Source organism: Gobius niger, assembly GCF_951799975.1.
Source record: "Gobius niger genome assembly, chromosome: 9".
NCBI classification, from domain to species: Eukaryota; Metazoa; Chordata; class Actinopteri; order Gobiiformes; family Gobiidae; genus Gobius; species Gobius niger.
This window is the reverse complement of record NC_136860.1, coordinates 27,187,608-27,203,740: the sequence shown is the minus strand read 5'-3', so window position 1 is coordinate 27,203,740 and position 16,133 is coordinate 27,187,608.

Sequence of the window (16,133 nt, the reverse complement as noted above, 5' to 3'; positions counted from 1 at the left end):
ATCCTTATTGCACTGATCATTATTTTACTGATCCTTATTGCACTGATCTCTATTGCACTGATCCTTATTGCACTGATTATTATTGCACTGATTATTATTGCACTGATCATTATTACACTGATCCTTATTGCACTGATCTCTATTGCACTGATCATTATTTTACTGATCCCTATTACACTGATCCTTATTGCACTGATCCCTATTGCACTGATAATTATTTTACTGATCCTTATTGCACTGATCCTTATTGCACTGATCCTTATTGCACTGATCTCTATTGCACTGATCCTTATTGCACTGATTATTATTGCACTGATCCTTATTGCACTGATCTCTATTGCACTGATCATTATCGCACTGATCATTATTGCACTGATCATTATTACACTGATCCTTATTGCACTGATCTCTATTGCACTGATCATTATCGCACTGATCATTATTTCACTGATTATTATTGCACTGATCATTATTGCACTGATCATTATTGCACTGATCCCTATTGCACTGATTATTATTGCACTGATCATTATTGCACTGATCATTATTGCACTGATCATTATTGCACTGATCATTATTGCACTGATCATTATTGCACTGATAATTATTGCACTGATCCCTATTGCACTGATTATTATTGCACTGATCTCTATTGCACTGATTATTATTGCACTGATCTCTATTGCACTGATCATTATTGATTGCACTGATCATTATTGCACTGATCATTATTGCACTGATCATTATTGCACTGATCATTATTGCACTGATCTCTATTGCACTGATCCCTATTGCACTGATCATTATTGCACTGATCTCTATTGCACTGATTATTATTGCACTGATTATTATTGCACTGATCATTATTGCACTGATCATTATTGATTGCACTGATCATTATTGCACTGATCATTATTGCACTGATCATTATTGCACTGATCATTATTGCACTGATCTCTATTGCACTGATCCCTATTGCACTGATCCCTATTGCACTGATCATTATTGATTGCACTGATCATTATTGCACTGATCATTATTGCACTGATCATTATTGCACTGATCATTATTGCACTGATCTCTATTGCACTGATCCCTATTGCACTGATCATTATTGCACTGATCTCTATTGCACTGATTATTATTGCACTGATTATTATTGCACTGATCTCTATTGCACTGATCCTTATTGCACTGATCCTTATTGCACGGATCTCTATTGCACTGATCCTTATTGCACTGATTATTATTGCACTGATCATTATTACACTGATCCTTATTGCACTGATTATTATTGCACTGATTATTATTGCACTGATCTCTATTGCACTGATCCTTATTGCACTGATCCTTATTGCACGGATCTCTATTACACTGATCCTTATTGCACTGATCATTATTGCACTGATCATTATTGCACTGATCATTATTGCATTGATCATTATTGCACTGATCATTATTGTACTGATCATTATTGCACTGATCTCTATTGCACTGATCCTTATTGCACTGATCCTTATTGCACTGATCTCTATTGCACTGATTATTATTGCACTGATCCTTATTGCACTGATCTCTATTGCACTGATCCTTATTGCACTGATTATTATTGCACTGATTATTATTGCACTGATCATTATTACACTGATCCTTATTGCACTGATCTCTATTGCACTGATTATTATTGCACTGATCCTTATTGCACTGATCTCTATTGCACTGATCCTTATTGCACTGATCCTTATTGCACTGATCCTTATTTTACTGATCCTTATTGCACTGATCTCTATTGCACTGATCCTTATTGCACTGATCCCTATTACACTGATCCTTATTGCACTGATCATTATTGCACTGATCCTTATTGCACTGATCCTTATTGCACTGATCCTTATTGCACTGATCCTTATTGCACTGATCCTTATTGCACTGATTATTATTGCACTGATCCTTATTGCACTGATCCTTATTGCACTGATCTCTATTACACTGATCCTTATTGCACTGATCATTATTGCACTGATCTCTATTACACTGATCCTTATTGCACTGATCTCTATTGCACTGATCCTTATTGCACTGATCTCTATTGCACTGATTATTATTGCACTGATCTCTATTGCACTGATCCTTATTGCACTGATCTCTATTGCACTGATTATTATTGCACTGATCTCTATTGCACTGATCCTTATTGCACTGATCTCTATTACACTGATCCTTATTGCACTGATCTCTATTACACTGATCCTTATTGCAGTGATCCTTATCGCACTGATCCCTATTACACTGATCCTTATTGCACTGATCCTTATTGCACTGATCTCTATTGCACTGATCCTTATTGCACTGATTATTATTGCACTGATCTCTATTGCACTGATCCTTATTGCACTGATCCCCATTACACTGATCCTTATTGCACTGATCTCTATTGCACTGATCCTTATTGCACTGATTATTATTGCACTGATCTCTATTGCACTGATCCTTATTGCACTGATCTCTATTACACTGATCCTTATTGCACTGATCTCTATTACACTGATCCTTATTGCACTGATCTCTATTGCACTGATCATTATTTTACTGATCCTTATTGCACTGATCATTATTGCACTGATCCCTATTACACTGATCCTTATTGCACTGATCCTTATTGCACTGATCCTTATTGCACTGATTATTATTGCACTGATCCTTATTGCACTGATCCTTATTGCACTGATCATTATTGCACTGATCTCTATTACACTGATCCTTATTGCACTGATCATTATTGCACTGATCTCTATTACACTGATCCTTATTGCACTGATCTCTATTGCACTGATCCTTATTGCACTGATCTCTATTGCACTGATTATTATTGCACTGATCTCTATTGCACTGATCCTTATTGCACTGATCTCTATTACACTGATCCTTATTGCACTGATCTCTATTACACTGATCCTTATTGCACTGATCTCTATTGCACTGATCCTTATTGCACTGATCTCTATTACACTGATCCTTATTGCACTGATCCTTATTGCACTGATCCCTATTACACTGATCCTTATTGCACTGATCTCTATTGCACTGATCCTTATTGCACTGATCCTTATTGCACTGATTATTATTGCACTGATCTCTATTGCACTGATCCTTATTGCACTGATCTCTATTGCACTGATTATTATTTCACTGATCCCTATTACACTGATCCTTATTGCACTGATCTCTATTGCATTGATCCTTATTGCACTGATCTCTATTGCACTGATTATTATTGCACTGATCCCTATTACACTGATCCTTATTGCACTGATCCTTATTGCACTGATCCCCATTGCACTGATCCTTATTGCACTGATCCTTATTGCACTGATCCCTATTACACTGATCCTTATTGCACTGATCCCTATTGCACTGATGATTATTGCACTGATCATTATTGCACTGATCATTATTGCACTGATCATTATTGCACTGATCATTATTGCACTGATCTCTATTGCACTGATCCTTATTGCACTGATCCTTATTGCACTGATCCTTATTGCACTGATCCTTATTGCACTGATCTCTATTGCACTGATAATTATTGCACTGATCCCTATTGCACTGATTATTATTGCACTGATCTCTATTGCACTGATCATTATTGCACTGATTATTATTGCACTGATCCTTATTGCACTGATCCCTATGTAACGTGGATGACTCTGCGTTGTGTTAGTTAGTAACGGTCAGGAGACGGGGTTGTTTTACAAGGGTTCTTTATCTGTGCAACAGACAAAAACGGCTGGTCAGCCTTGAACCTGGAACACCAACACTCATAGCAGCTCGGCTGCGCATTGACAGAATGGTAAAATAAATACAATAAATGTAAAAATAAATAAATGTACCTGTGCAACAGACAAAAACGGCTGGTCAGCCTTGAACCTGGAACACCAACACTCATAGCAGCTAGTGGGGGGGGGTACACGTTATAAACCGTTAGTGGTGGTTTAACAAGTAATCAAATAAAAATGTAGAAATTATATAACTAAAACATGTCCTTAATATTTCTACAATCATACGACATTCATACAAATGATGATTAAATGTAAAAATACAACTTAAACAGACACCCCAACAACCGTGACCTTACCTCGGCTGCGCATTGACAGAATGGTGCCGAGCTCACGTCGCCCCCACTATTTATAGAGTTTGCCGCCACTAGAGGGCGCTGCCCCACGATTAACACCAGTATCAAGTGGAATACAATAATTTTACTGTTACATTCCCCTCTGCTGAATTCCACTTGACCCATAACAAAAAAATAGACCAGCACTGCACAGGGTACAAAAAAAAATACAGCGTGTAAAATCCATACTTATGTGTATAGGAAACATATAAAGCACTCTAGTTCCCAACCGTACTAGCGAGGTTATGTCGAGCACCTGACACAGCTACAAAACCCAGCAAAATAACTATCCCCGAGGGATCAGTGTGAGACCGGAATGGCCAAAACCCATCTACACACATAGGGTAAATAGAATATGCCCACTTACATATTCTGTTAAAATGTAACTGCAGGTACACCTCAAAGTACATAAAACAAAAATCACGCTTGTACAACAAACAGTACAAACTCAAAATGGCAACATCACCAAAATGTTGCAAAACTCTCCCCAAAAAAATGGGTACTGAAGTCCGGAAAAAAAAAACTTACAGGACTGAAACAGATTTTTGGTGCATCATCTGAATAAGTCGAGTCACTGGTCTCAGTAAACGTCCAGCTCTAGACCTATGGTCAGTTACTGCGTTAGCTGAAGTCACAGTGGGGACGCTAGGCATGTCAGAGTCAGGGGTCACAGTAGTCTCTGGGTCAGGGTGTGGGACAGGGGTTTGTGCGAGGCTAGAGTCCACAGAACCACTCTCTGGCTCATTCAAAGGGACATTGTCCGGGACAGCATCCTCCACATTTGTCACACTGCCCGTATTTGATGGCAACTCCGACACCCATGCTCTGGTTCTAAACTCTGCCGATTCTGAGGATGCATCAGTGACTGTAGACCTACTGAGGTCCACTGAACTCGATACGGGGGACAATATTTGTTCCTCTTGGTTATTTTGTTCGGTTTCGGGTAAGGGCAAAAAGTTCACTGGCATTATCAGATTGCGATGTACGACTTTCATCTGTCCATTTGTTGGGTTTTGAATCTTAAATGTGTGGCTCTCATCATTTTTCTCCACCACCACATAGATTTTATTCTCCCAGCGATCAGCGAGCTTTCTTTTGCCACGTTCACCTTTGTTGGCCAATAACACACGATCATCCACCTCAACAGGAGCACCACGCACTTTCTTATTGTACAGTTCAGTGTGGCGCTGAAGTTGTTTTGTTGCTGTCGACTGTGCTACTGCCATAGCCTCTCTCATGTTTTGACGCAAGGATTCAACATAGCAGTCATAGTCCACAACCTCCGGATCATTGAGCACAGAGCCAAACATAACGTCCACTGGAAGGCGCGGAACTCTCCCAAACATGAGCAGGAATGGGGCATAGCCTGTTGTCTCGTGTATAGTACAGTTGTATGCAAACGTCAGTGATTTTAAAGCTTGGGGCCAACGATGTTTTGCTCTTGGTGGAAGTGCTCGAATCATGTTGCCAATAGTACGGTTCATCCTTTCGCACGAGCCGTTACCCATTGGATGATAGGGAGTAGTGTGCGATTTTTGCACGCCTGCAACATGTAGTAATTCCGCTATCAGAGCACTCTCGAAATTGGCTCCCTGATCAGAATGCAAACGTTTTGGAAATCCATAGACACTGAAGTAGTTGTTCCACAGCTGATGGGCGACTGCTTTGGCTGACTGGTTAGGACACAAGAAGGCGTGCGCCATTTTAGTGAAATGGTCTGTTGCAACAAGCACATCAAGGGACCTATTAGCAGAATCTTCAGCTGTCCAGAAATCAATACTGACAAGTTCAAGGGGCTCAGAGGTTCTAATATTTTCTAAAGGCGCTCTGGCTTCAGGCTCAGGGGTTTTGCTTACTACACAGCGCCTGCAGTGTTTAACATAGTCCATAACATCCCGAGAGAGCCCTAGCCAGTGAAACCTCTGTCTTGTAAGTACAAAGTCCTTTGCTGCCCCTGGTGGCCAGCCTCATCATGAACACCTTTTAGCACTTTGTGGCGTAATGAGAGGGGGACAACAAACAGGTATGTTTTTCTTTTATTGACTGGATCCTTTGTCACACGGTATAGTACTCCATCTCTCATAGTTAGTTTCTCCCAGTCCCGCAATATTTTGTTTGCACCAGCAGATTCCTTTGCACGTTCCCTCCTTGATGGTCTCCTTCCTCTTTCCACATAGAAAATGACTTTGCTCAGATCTGTATCATTTCTCTGTTTGTCCTTTAATTCATTGTGGGAGAGAACCTGAGAGTCAATTTGTGGGGGCAACAGGACTGATTGCGTGAACTGGGGCAGGAGCAACGCGTGTGAGCACAAGTCTGAATCGCGGCTTTTAAGTTCATTAAGCACAGCAGTGACCTCTAGCGATGATAACGAGCCAGACCTAGCAACTGCCACACCTTGAACAACAGGTTGGCCACACTCGGATGTCATGTCAGGTGGGTTAGCAGACCACCGAAAAGCATCTTGAACGCCATTAGCACCGACAGCAGCAGCCTCAGCAAGCAACTCATTATACGGTACCCTTGTTAAACGGTGGGATGCACTAGACTGTACGAACGGCTCTCTGCTTAAGGCGTCAGCTACTACATTTCGGGGACCAGGGATGTACTTTATATCGAACTGGAAAGGCGCAAGTTTAGCAATCCACCGCTGCTCACACGCATCTAGACGAGCTTTGGACAAAATGTATGTCAATGGATTATTGTCCGTCCACACGGTAAACTTATGACCTCTCAGCCAGTGGTGGAATTTATCGCACACTGCCCACTTTAATGCGAAAAACTCTAATCTGTGCGCAGGATACTTTGACTGGGCGTAAGTGAGGGATTTACTTGCGAATGCGATTGGCCTTGCTGTTGTGCCACCAGGAGGAACTTGCGACAAGACAGCACCTAAACCATCTGTGGAGGCGTCAACTGAGAGCAAAAAGTGGTCGTTAAAGTTTGGATGTGCCAGAACGACTTGGTCTAATAAGGCCTGTTTCAGTTTGTGAAAAGCCAGCTTACATTCATCAGTCCAGTCGTCAGTTCTTAACTTTTTACGAGTCCGGTGGCGTTTTCTACCAGCTCCACGTGGACCTTTGGACCCTGACGTGAGTCGGAACAGCGGCTTGGCTATGGCTGAACAATTCTCAATAAACTGCTGGTAATATACAACCATACCAAGAAAGGAGCGGACTTTACGCTGTGAGGGGACTGAAGTGCCATCCTCCATAAGGTCTGACTCTTTTAAGGAGGTTATGGCAGCAACTTTATCATGGTCAGACTGGATACCATTGGCACTAATGATATGACCAAGGAACTTAACGGAGCGTCGCATGAAGTTGCATTTCTTTGGTGCGAGTTTAAGGTTGTGGCACTGGAGCCTATCAAACACCATTTGCAAACGTTCGAGGGCCAGATCTTCATTTGGGGCGAACACTAAAACATCATCCAGATAGCATAAAAGACTCATAAAGTTCTGGTCGCCAAAGATGCTCAACATCATCCTCATGAACGTTGAGTGGTAAACTAGAGGTCAGTGTGTCACTGAAGTGCTGCTTTAACATCTCAAAAATGGGCTCTGGGCCGTCAGTCAGGGTCAACACACGCTTACAACGTATGCCCACTTTAACCACTTCACGCGCCCTCCCCGTGAGCTTTAACAGCACCTCATCAGCTTGATCAGACACAGGGATGCCCCTTTTCTTCATATATGACAGCATCATAACCTCCCACTCCTGAACAGAACATGTGTCATTACCATCCCCTTTAAAACTCACAGGCTCTTTAACGTCCTGGCGCACAATGACATTCAGTAGAGAGGGGTCATTTAACGATGCCCCAACTGCACTAGGCGCAGTACTCAGACGTGACTCAATGCAGGATGCAATACTCTCACCAATTGAAAGCCCAATATGTGATGCTATATCAGTTAGCAGCTTTTCACTTACACCCTCATTTACCTGTGCATCAGGGCGCACATTACAGTTTGGGTTCACAGAAGAAACATTACCAGGTTGTTTTAAACCATAGCTCAGCTTTGGTGTGGATGCTTCTGGATAAAATAAAAGAGCACCTCTGCCTAGACTAGCTAAAGGCTTAGAGGTGTAGACTGGAAGCCCCCTCCCTCTTCCAACAGGAGTACTCTCCATGATTCGATATAAAACTTCACAAAACAAAACTTGAGGTGAAACTAAAATAGTTGTCAAAATTGGCCCAAATCACACTCAGAATTGTAGGGGAGAAGGAAAAAAAAAAGTTCATTGTATCAAAGCCACATGTAAAATAAAGTCATTCAGTATTAGCGCAAATACTATTTAACCTCATCAATGGTAAAACCTGAGAGCATCAAGGACCGATGCAGATCACTGACACCTCCTCTGAGCTGCAACGAGTCCGTGCGTACTGCGTAGCTCCGTGGGCGCGCGCTCCAGTTGGCTCCAGTTGACGCGCTGCCCAGACGTTGGCCGAAGCGAGCAGCGCGAGCGGCACCGGGTTGATGCGTGGAGGGCGGGTGCGTACTGCGTAGCTCCGAGGGCGCGCGCTCCAGTTGACGCACGATCCAGACGTTGGCCGAAGCGAGCAGCTCGAGCGGCCCCGAGTTTGATGCGTGGAGGGCGGGCAGTTGGCGCTGGCAAGTCCCGCTGGATCCTGGATGTAACTGCCGGGCGGCTTTTGCGTCGCGGTGTCCACAGGCTAACCTCCGCTCGATGTTGTCACAGAAAACGGTCACGGCACCAGTGTAACGTGGATGACTCTGCGTTGTGTTAGTTAGTAACGGTCAGGAGACGGGGTTGTTTTACAAGGGTTCTTTATCTGTGCAACAGACAAAAACGGCTGGTCAGCCTTGAACCTGGAACACCAACACTCATAGCAGCTCGGCTGCGCATTGACAGAATGGTAAAATAAATACAATAAATGTAAAAATAAATAAATGTACCTGTGCAACAGACAAAAACGGCTGGTCAGCCTTGAACCTGGAACACCAACACTCATAGCAGCTAGTGGGGGGGGGTACACGTTATAAACCGTTAGTGGTGGTTTAACAAGTAATCAAATAAAAATGTAGAAATTATATAACTAAAACATGTCCTTAATATTTCTACAATCATACGACATTCATACAAATGATGATTAAATGTAAAAATACAACTTAAACAGACACCCCAACAACCGTGACCTTACCTCGGCTGCGCATTGACAGAATGGTGCCGAGCTCACGTCGCCCCCACTATTTATAGAGTTTGCCGCCACTAGAGGGCGCTGCCCCACGATTAACACCAGTATCAAGTGGAATACAATAATTTTACTGTTACACCTATTACACTGATCCTTATTGCACTGATCTCTATTGCACTGATCCTTATTGCACTGATCCCTATTACACTGATCCTTATTGCACTGATCTCTATTACACTGATCCTTATTGCACTGATCTCTATTGCACTGATCCTTATTGCACTGATCTCTATTACACTGATCCTTATTGCACTGATCCTTATTGCACTGATCTCTATTGCACTGATTATTATTGCACTGATCTCTATTGCACTGATCCTTATTGCACTGATCTCTATTGCACTGATCCTTATTGCACTGATCTCTATTGCACTGATTATTATTGCACTGATCCCTATTACATTGATCCTTATTGCACTGATCCTTATTGCACTGATCCCCATTGCACTGATCCTTATTGCACTGATCCTTATTGCACTGATCCCTATTACACTGATCCTTATTGCACTGATCCTTATTGCACTGATCTCTATTGCACTGATTATTATTGCACTGATCTCTATTGCACTGATCCTTATTGCACTGATCTCTATTGCACTGATCCTTATTGCACTGATCTCTATTGCACTGATTATTATTGCACTGATCCCTATTACATTGATCCTTATTGCACTGATCCTTATTGCACTGATCCCCATTGCACTGATCCTTATTGCACTGATCCTTATTGCACTGATCCCTATTACACTGATCCTTATTGCACTGATCCTTATTGCACTGATCTCTATTGCACTGATTATTATTGCACTGATCTCTATTGCACTGATCCTTATTGCACTGATCTCTATTGCACTGATCCTTATTGCACTGATCTCTATTACACTGATCCTTATTGCACTGATCCTTATTGCACTGATCTCTATTGCACTGATTATTATTGCACTGATCTCTATTGCACTGATCCTTATTGCACTGATCTCTATTGCACTGATCCTTATTGCACTGATCTCTATTGCACTGATTATTATTGCACTGATCCCTATTACATTGATCCTTATTGCACTGATCCTTATTGCACTGATCCCCATTGCACTGATCCTTATTGCACTGATCCTTATTGCACTGATCCCTATTACACTGATCCTTATTGCACTGATCCTTATTGCACTGATCTCTATTGCACTGATTATTATTGCACTGATCTCTATTGCACTGATCCTTATTGCACTGATCTCTATTGCACTGATCCTTATTGCACTGATCTCTATTGCACTGATTATTATTGCACTGATCCCTATTACATTGATCCTTATTGCACTGATCCTTATTGCACTGATCCCCATTGCACTGATCCTTATTGCACTGATCCTTATTGCACTGATCCCTATTACACTGATCCTTATTGCACTGATCCTTATTGCACTGATCTCTATTGCACTGATTATTATTGCACTGATCTCTATTGCACTGATCCTTATTGCACTGATCTCTATTGCACTGATTATTATTTCACTGATCCCTATTACACTGATCCTTATTGCACTGATCTCTATTGCACTGATCCTTATTGCACTGATTATTATTGCACTGATCATTATTGCACTGATCATTATTTTGCGGATCCTTATTGCACTGATTATTATTGCACTGATCCTTATTGCACTGATCCTTATTGCACTGATTATTATTGCACTGATCCTTATTGCACTGATTATTATTGCACTGATCCTTATTGCACTGATAATTATTGCACTGATCCCTATTGCACTGATTATTATTGCACTGATCTCTATTGCACTGATCATTATTGCACTGATTATTATTGCACTGATCCTTATTGCACTGATAATTATTGCACTGATCCCTATTGCACTGATTATTATTGCACTGATCTCTATTGCACTGATTATTATTGCACTGATCTCTATTGCACTGATCCTTATTGCACTGATCTCTATTGCACTGATTATTATTGCACTGATCCCTATTACACTGATCCTTATTGCACTGATCCTTATTGCACTGATCCCCATTGCACTGATCCTTATTGCACTGATCCTTTTTGCACTGATCCCTATTACACTGATCCTTATTGCACTGATCCCTATTGCACTGATCATTATTGCACTGATCCTTATTGCACTGATTATTATTGCACTGATCTCTATTGCACTGATCCTTATTGCACTGATCTCTATTGCACTGATTATTATTTCACTGATCCCTATTACACTGATCCTTATTGCACTGATCTCTATTGCACTGATCCTTATTGCACTGATCCTTATTGCACTGATCCTTATTGCACTGATCCCTATTGCACTGATTATTATTGCACTGATCCTTATTGCACTGATTATTATTGCACTGATCCCTATTGCACTGATTATTATTGCACTGATTATTATTGCACTGATCTCTATTGCACTGATCATTATTGCACTGATTATTATTGCACTGATCCCTATTGCACTGATTATTATTGCACTGATTATTATTGCACTGATCTCTATTGCACTGATCATTATTGCACTGATCCTTATTGCACTGATTATTATTGCACTGATCCTTATTGCACTGATAATTATTGCACTGATCCCTATTGCACTGATTATTATTGCACTGATCTCTATTGCACTGATCATTATTGCACTGATTATTATTGCACTGATCCTTATTGCACTGATAATTATTGCACTGATCCCTATTGCACTGATTATTATTGCACTGATCTCTATTGCACTGATTATTATTGCACTGATCTCTATTGCACTGATCCTTATTGCACTGATCTCTATTGCACTGATTATTATTGCACTGATCCCTATTACACTGATCCTTATTGCACTGATCCTTATTGCACTGATCCCCATTGCACTGATCCTTATTGCACTGATCCTTATTGCACTGATCCCTATTACACTGATCCTTATTGCACTGATCCCTATTGCACTGATCATTATTGCACTGATCCTTATTGCACTGATTATTATTGCACTGATCTCTATTGCACTGATCCTTATTGCACTGATCTCTATTGCACTGATTATTATTTCACTGATCCCTATTACACTGATCCTTATTGCACTGATCTCTATTGCACTGATCCTTATTGCACTGATCCTTATTGCACTGATCCTTATTGCACTGATCCCTATTGCACTGATTATTATTGCACTGATCCTTATTGCACTGATTATTATTGCACTGATCCCTATTGCACTGATTATTATTGCACTGATTATTATTGCACTGATCTCTATTGCACTGATCATTATTGCACTGATTATTATTGCACTGATCCTTATTGCACTGATAATTATTGCACTGATCCCTATTGCACTGATTATTATTGCACTGATCCCTAATGCACTGATCCTTATTGCACTGATTATTATTGCACTGATCATTATTGCACTGATCATTATTTTACGGATCCTTATTGCACTGATCATTATTGCACTGATTATTATTGCACTGATCCTTATTGCATTGATCCTTATTGCACTGATCCTTATTGCACTGATAATTATTGCACTGATCATTATTGCACTGATCATTATTTTACGGATCCTTATTGCACTGATCATTATTGCACTGACTTCTACTGACCACATCTCTATTGAACCATGACCATGTGCTTGGACAGAGTGAACATACTAAAATGCTGGTTATTGCGCATGCATTTTCCTTATGTCCCACATGTTTGTGACTCTCTCAGCCACAGTTTTAACTGATTCCTAAATCAGTGGAGGTTTGTGCGTTCCCTCACTGACAGGATATTCTGTTCCAGATCTTTGCACCCTGGACTGACAGGACGTTTTGAGTAAAGGCGTTTCATCTGAGTGCACACATCCGTGTAGCGTTTACGACAAACAATCACAAACATGCAATAAATAAGAATGGCTATCGTCAAAACAGAAGATAATACTAGGCTCTCTTTTCAAAATTTGTCAATGGTGTTTTTGGAGCGAGGTCACGTTAACCGCGTCTGTGCGGTTGGCCCCACCTTCCCATCAACTTGAACCATCTTCCCTGTCCCTTCTGAAAAAAAGCACCCCCAGGGCATGATGCTCCCACCACCATGTTTGACAGAGGGGATTGTGTTTTTAGGGTGATCTGCAGTTTTATTTTTACACCAAACAGTGTTTTGCAAAAGTTCTATTTTGGTCTCATCTGACAAAGCACCTTCTTCCACATGTTTGCTGTATCGCGGCTTCTGGCAAACAGCAAACAGGACTTCTCATGGTTTTCTTTTAAAAATGCCCCTCTTCCATAAAGGCCATATTTGTGCAGTGTACGACTAATAGTTGTCCTGTGTAAAGTTTCTCCCACCTGAGCTGTAGCTTGTCCGGTCAGTAAGTTGAGGAGGACGGCCGGGTCTTAGGTTTTCAGTGATGCCATACTCTTTCCATTTCTGAATGGTGTATATAACAGTTCTCCAAGAGATGTTCAAAGCTTTTTATAACCTTACCCAGCTTTATACTTCTAATTAACTTTATCCTGGACCTGTCTGGTATGTTCTTGGACTTCATGAGACAGACCTCTGAGACCATCACAGAGCAGCTGTATGTGAACTGATATTAGATCACACACAGGTAGACTCCATAGTCATTGGGTCAACATGTGATCATTCAGAAATCATCAGGCGAGCTCAAGCTCCCATTGAGGGTATGTACATTACATTTAACCCGATTCAGAAACTACTTTATTTTACGTAGTGTATTTGACCACCTGCGATGAGATTCCAAAACTCAAACGCAAAGAAATAAATCACAAACTTGCAAAATTAGCACACCTGTGGAGGAACTGAACGTCCAGCTGTGCCAAAGGCTCTCCAAGCGTGCTCTGCGCTATTACGCATCACACCTTCCCAACCGCAGCAGCAGCGGTCACAGTTCACCACTTTCATTATATTATACGGCTAGGTTATCGCCATTTTACTCACAACAGCGATACCAAAGCACTACTTACCATTGATGTCTCTGTGAGTCCTTCTTCTCCTCCATGTGCATCACTGCCAACTATATAAGCTCATCTGTCTGCTTCCATCGCTGTCCTCAAACGTCCTCGTGTTGTCAGACTCCATGTCACCCGTACGTCCGGTTGTCCGGTGACCGCGGCGAGCCTCATATCCGCGCCGGGTTCCGGAGAGCATGATGCGGGGAAACACCTCTCGGCCTCAGCTCCGCTGCTGTTCTCCACAAAGTCCTGCGTCTCTTTCAGAGTTCCTCTGGAGAACGTGGTGCCAAATGTCCGTGATGAAACTGATGTAGTTAATTTTCCGCAGTAAAATATAAAAAATTACAGCTGTGTTTAGCTCGCGGGTTTTTTAACTAGATTTGACGGACACGCGCTCCGTCCAATGAAAACACGTGTATCAGACAGAGGGCGTTTGGGCAGGTGAGCCTGCGCTCTGATTGGCTCAAGGGTCAGCTACGTCATATCCAATTATTTTTGTAGAAAATAAAATTATAAAATAGCAAAAGGTGCACAGGTGAGGAGAAAAAAGAAGGAAAAAAGAAATGGGTTTATGTATTTGATTTTATTTATTTATACATGTTTTATTATATACTATTTATTTATGCATTTATGTATTTACTGCAGCAATAACTACCTTCCTGGGATCCATTTATTTGTATTTTTAACTTATTTATTTGAGTTTTATCACAGTTTTATCTCGAGTGTATAGTTCTCTTTTTACTGAGTTAATCTGCAAGTGGCAAACTGAATTAAAGAAATGAAAATGAATCAAAGCGCAATGAATCTAAACCTGTATTCATTTTCTTGTGTCTTATCATCAGAATTATGTATTTCCAGATTTTTTTCTGGGGTATTATTGACACATATCAGAATTATATTATGTCTCTGCTTTATCAACACTAAACCTTAATCAGACAAACTTTCACTCAGGGGTTAAGTAGCATTTTTAACAATAGTAACATAAATCAATACAAACATAATTCTCATAGTTTTCATTCATGTCACGTTTCATCTGGACCGTGAGGTCGCACATCCATGTGGGTGCATATACAGTAAATGTGATGTCAATGGAGCTCACAGGAGAAGCCACAGGCGCATGAGGATATAATCAGTGGATCAGAACGCATTAAGTCAGTCAATGTAACACAAAAGTGAGTTTATACATTTGACCATTAAAATAGACCATCTCAGTGTTGTAGACTGGCTCACAAAGGAACCCAAAGAACTGGACAAAATTGGATCTGTCCCTGCAGCTCTTCATTAGATGTTTACATCATAGGCAATAATGATGATGTTCCTCTGCACAAAACAGATCAGAAATAATGCAACCTCCTCATATGCTACTATTTGATAAAGTCGTGTTTACATTTCTGTATTTTAGTAAAACACACTTGACAGTAGCCTGTATGATTTACATGATGGGCGGCACATGTGGCTGAGTGGTTTGTGCTCTGGCCTCACAGCAAGAGGGTCCTGGGTTCAATTCCCTTTCAGTGTGGAGTTCACCTGCACCCCAACATAAGATAAGATAAGATAAGATAAGAGAAACATTATTAGCCCCAGAGGGGATTAGTCTTGTGCTACAGTGCTGCTCATCTACACACACAGTACATACAATCAGACATGACAAATGTCCCAGAGCACATGTGCATTAGCTGAATCCTCCAACAAGTGATTCTGACCATCAGCCTGGCTCCACATCTGAAAGGAGAGGCCAAAGGCAGAGACACATTTTGTAGTGACACATAAGTGACCT